Genomic DNA, 5,000 nt, shown 5'->3' on the forward strand with positions numbered 1-5,000 from the left:
ACGTCATCTGCATACTATCTATATCCAAACTGTTATAGAATGAACATGTCATTGAGCTATTTGTTATTTTCGTGTTTATTTACATAGTGTTTGGTGTTGATACGATTCATCTGGCGAGAAGAACTGTTGATTATTTCACCTCAACTTTAGCTTTATTATCGAAGAGATAATTCAACGCTTAGATCTTGTAACATAATGCAACTGATCATCATCATCATCAATCTAGCCGTGTTATCATTTCAATGACATTTTAAACACTTATTACACACAACCCACAACACATTATATTTGACACAGAAGTTAAAGCAATGATGCCATACTCGGAAAATAACCCATATTTTAAAATTTGGCCAGAAAACAAGTCCGTCAAATATCAATCTAGTTAAATAACTCTCATCTTGGCAAAAAAAACCTCTCAAACCTGGGACTTGGCGAAGTCTTTAATATAGTCCCAGGTTTCAGAGTTTTTGCAAAGATGAGGGTTATTTAAATCGATCGATATTTGAAGGAGTTTTCTGACCAAATTTTAAAATATGGATTTTTTTTTTACCGAGAAAGGCATCATTGCTTTAACTCTTGTTTTTTTTTCCAGAGTACGACAGAAGGAAGAGCAAGTTTGATTATCATGATAACAACTTTGATGACGAATCTGGCAATTTTTTTTGAATAAGAAATCATTTTAAAAATATTTTGGCCAGAAATATTTATCGTTAGATATCGATCTTTAAAACTGACGATCATCAACTTGTCTAAAAATTCTCAAACCTGGGACTTCAAGCAAGTCTTTAAGTAAGTCCCGGGTTTGAGAGGTTTTGACAACATGAGGGTCATTTTAATCAATCAATATTTGAAGGACGAGTTTTGTGGACAAATATGATTTTTATATCTGCGGCTATGTGGTCTTGTGGTATGACACTCGCTTTGGGATCGGAAGGTCATGGGTTCGAGCCGAGCTCGGCGCATTGTTGAGTCCTTGGAAAAGATTCTTTACTCACATTCCCTCACTGTCCTCGTGTGTTAAATGAGTACCTGACCGTTAACAGCCGTTGCCCTTGTCGGAAAAATATCGCCTAACAGCCGTCATGTCTCGTTCTATAATATGTTATGCGTTGTTGTTGGTCAGGGATCCTTTGCAAAGCGCTTTGGGCACGTTTTAGCTGTATAAAAAGCTCAAAGTTTTCGTGATGTCTTCAGTAGAGCACGGCAATAGGATGTAACATGGACTTATGATGAACTTTATCAAATATTCATATTATTATGCTTAAGGGACACGTTGACATTATAGATAGTATGCGCTTGGCTAATAAGCTCATAACATTGCCATCCGGAAGAATAACGGACCAACACACAAAACTGTGTGTATCCATGAACGTTTATAGTCAGGTTAATACAGTTCAGTGAGCATTACTCATAAACGCGGATGGCAAAAAACAATAACAAAGACCTGAGTGACGTCATCTTCTTACTATCTATAATATAATATACGATTCTTACAATCTTGCTTTTAGGAATTTCGGACGTGCTCCCAACCGCTGCACGAACTTAATGAGTAATTCTCACTAAACTGTATTAACCAGACTATAAATAGTTCGACGATGACGTCACTCAGGTCTTTGTTATTGTTATTTGCCATCCGCGTTTATGAGTAATGCTCACTGAACTGCATTAACCGGACTATAAACGTTCATGGATACACACAGTTTTGTGTGTTGGTCCGTTATACTTCCGGATGGCAATGTGATGAGCTTTTTAGTCAAGCGCATACTATCTATACATCAAATGCACAAAAATGTAAAAATATACAACCAAGAACCAATAGCAACACTTTATATATTAATTGTATTATATATATATATATATATATATATATATATATATATATATATATATATAGAATGCGCTTGGCCAAGGAGTTCACAACATTGCCATCCGGAAGTATAACGGACCAACACACAAACTCTGTGTAACCATGAACTTTTATAGTCTGGGTAATACAGTTTAGTGAGAACAACTCACAAACGCGGATGGCAAAAACAATAACAAAGGCCTGAGTGACGTCATCTGCATACTATATATACATATATATATATATATATATATATATATATATATATATATATATATATAAAAATTTATGATTGGGGGGAGTTAGCTGGAACCACGTAAAGTGCTCGACAATTTCTTGGAGCGAATTATTTATTTATTTATTTATTCTCACCTCATTTTTTTAACCCAGTATGTATATAAAATGAGGTGAGAATAAATAAATAAATATATATAAGCTCGTTTTCCAATCTATCACAGAATTCCACCGTGTATGCGTGTTTGTGTATGTGTATGTATGTGTGTATGTGTGTGTATGTGTGTGTGTGTGTGTAGTGATTATGACAACATTTTAAAGCCACATTTCTATTGAGTGACAATACTGATTTCGACAATCTCTGTGTCCTGTCTTATGTGTAATCCCAGGGAGGTCGGACTACTGTTTGGACTGACTGTCTCAATGTACTGTTTTCAATTTATCACGGAGTAACTGCGTGTGTGTTGTGTGTGTGTGTGTGTGTGTGTGTGTGTGTGTTTGTGTGTGTTTGTGTGTTTGTTAGTGTTTAATGACAAAACAATTTATCATGAATCAACACGACCAAGGATATGACTGTCTCTGTCAGGCTATGAATGGCTGTATTATAATAATAATTTCTGTTACAGTCACTTCTTGATTCCAAACACCATTCTAAACGTTTCGTTTACTTTATAGCGGACTAACTGTGTATTATGATAAAAACCAAACAATAATTTTAAAGCAAAAATGTCTCCGCCAGGCAATAAACTAGTAGATTGTTGACCAATCAAAACATGGAAATTTGTGACTCACCTTCATACGTGCTCGGACAATAATAGTTGGTTTGTTTATAAATAATAAAGTGAATGAATTCGACCCTTCCCTGATCATTGTTATTGTTTTTATACCGCCAAATGGGTGACTAGTTATCACACGATTTTCTCGATCATATTATAAACGTCGAAGTTTACTCATAGATTTCTGTGTTGGTTCTATTGATCAAATGATAGAACAGTGGGTATTTTACTTGGACACGACATACCACCGATTGAAACACCTGTGTAGTTCGCTATGTCTACCAACCACTGTCACTGTTTACGTTTACGTGGATTCTGTGCTTGTGTCCGGATGAGACGTATAGGTGATCTCAAACGAAGTACATTGGTGGTGTGCTCTTGGAATCTACATCTGATCCCTATTTGTTCCCAGTTCCCCTTTGTCTTTTATTTCTCTAGGGTGCTTTAATTGTAATTCTAGAACTTTTTACTATCCCATTTTCATCCATTGTACTGGCGCTGATAAAACATAAATGTGTTGCAAGCGCCGTAACACCATTAAAAACAAACTAAACAACGTTGTTGTTTACGACTGTCCAAGAGGCATGGTTATCTGTCTCATTCAGTGGCTGTATAGATAGTATGCGCTTGGCTAAGGAGTTCACAACATTGCCATCCGGAAGTATAACGTACCAACACACAAAACTGTGTGTATCCATTAACATTTATAGGCAGGTTATTACAGTTTAGTGAGAATTACTCACAAAACGCGGATGGCAAAATCAATAACAAAGACCAGAGTTACGTCATCTTCATTCTATCTTTATAACTTCTGTGTACAGTCTACTCCTGATAATGTGCACACCCCTTCTTTATAAACATTTTACTGTCATCTGAATTTTTTGCGGCCGCAAATATCAGGGTGATCCGCAAATTTTTGCAAATTTCCCAAAATTGGCAAATCGTGGCAAATTTTGGGAAAATTGGCAAATCGCCTGGCAAATTTTGGGAAAAATAAGAAGCGAAAACAAAATAACGAAAAAAAAGTGCGAAACTTGAGAAATGTTGCAGCTTTGCCTGGTCCCAAACCAAGGGAAGCTACTCTCTACGGATAATGATCCTTTAAAATCTTTGTAACAACGCTATTCACAGTCATTTCATTTCTCAAGTCAAATAAATCGAGTCACTTACACTTCCAACTTCAGTCATGGATTGTTTCGTTAAAAAATCATCAAATAAGGACCCAAAGTGCGGCAAATTTTTTGGCAAATTTCTTGGCAAATTTTGGGTTTTTGGGGGGCAAATTTTGGCAAGTTTTAGGTCCCAATTTGGCAAAAAATGCAAATGACAGATTTTATCTAGACTACCACGGACAAACTGTATCTTGTGATGATGACAAAATTAATAACATGAAGGCAACGCGAAGGATACGACCGCTTTCTGTCAAGTAGTCGAATTGGCTGCCTAATATTATATCTTTTATTTTTTATTTTTAAAACGTTTATATAGCGCAATATCCACTAAACGAGCTCAATACTCTTTACAAAGGGTCCTTGACCACAGCGACACGTAACATGTAGATGAAATATGACGCCTGTTAGGCGATAATACATAATTTATTGTCCGATATTGACAACGTTGTTAACGGTCAGATGCTCATTTACCACCTGAGTACGGTGAGAGAATGTGAGTAAATAGACTTTTCCAAGGACTCTACAATGAGCCGAGCAAGGCTCGAACCCAGGACCTTCCGATCCGAAAGCGAGTGTCATATACTAGACCACATAGCCGCATATATCTGTGTTACAGTCAATCTCCGTTGTTCCAAACACGTTTTTTTTTTCTAATCCGTCGTTTGTTTAACCGTAGACTAGCTGTATGTTGTAATAATGACGAAATAACGACAAAATAATGACAAAACTTCAGAATATGACCTGTCTCTCTAGCATATGAGTCGGAATTGACTTGTTACTGCTGTGTACAGTCACTTCCCGATAACCCGAACCACTTATTTATAAACCATTCATTTAACCTCGCATCTATGGGGGGAAAAGTAACGATAAGTATTGAATTGTAAGCTTCAATCTATTAGATGAAGACAGACACTGTGGGTTTCCCCTTTATCAATAAAACATGATGAATAAAACACTAAGGACGAATAAGAC

General features: G+C 36.3%; 1 protein-coding gene across 5 annotated transcripts in view; it reads right to left on the bottom strand.

Annotated features, from left to right (window-relative positions):
- Window positions 1-5,000, bottom strand: part of LOC144968148 (uncharacterized) — a 94,904-nt gene that overhangs the window by 8,529 nt on the left and 81,375 nt on the right. Inside the window, exon 1 of one of the 5 annotated variants that reach the window (XM_078906174.1) lies at window positions 84-101. The exons of the other annotated variants lie outside the window; for them this stretch is intronic. The gene's annotated coding sequence lies outside the window, so the exon portion shown is untranslated. Of the gene's footprint in view, window positions 1-83; window positions 102-5,000 lie in introns of those variants that run through there. 5 annotated transcript variants of the gene reach the window in all.

This window comes from Berghia stephanieae, chromosome 3, assembly GCF_034508935.2.
Source record: "Berghia stephanieae isolate SIO BIC M18660-M18661 chromosome 3, UCSD_Bste_1.3, whole genome shotgun sequence".
Classification (NCBI taxonomy): domain Eukaryota; kingdom Metazoa; phylum Mollusca; class Gastropoda; order Nudibranchia; family Aeolidiidae; genus Berghia; species Berghia stephanieae.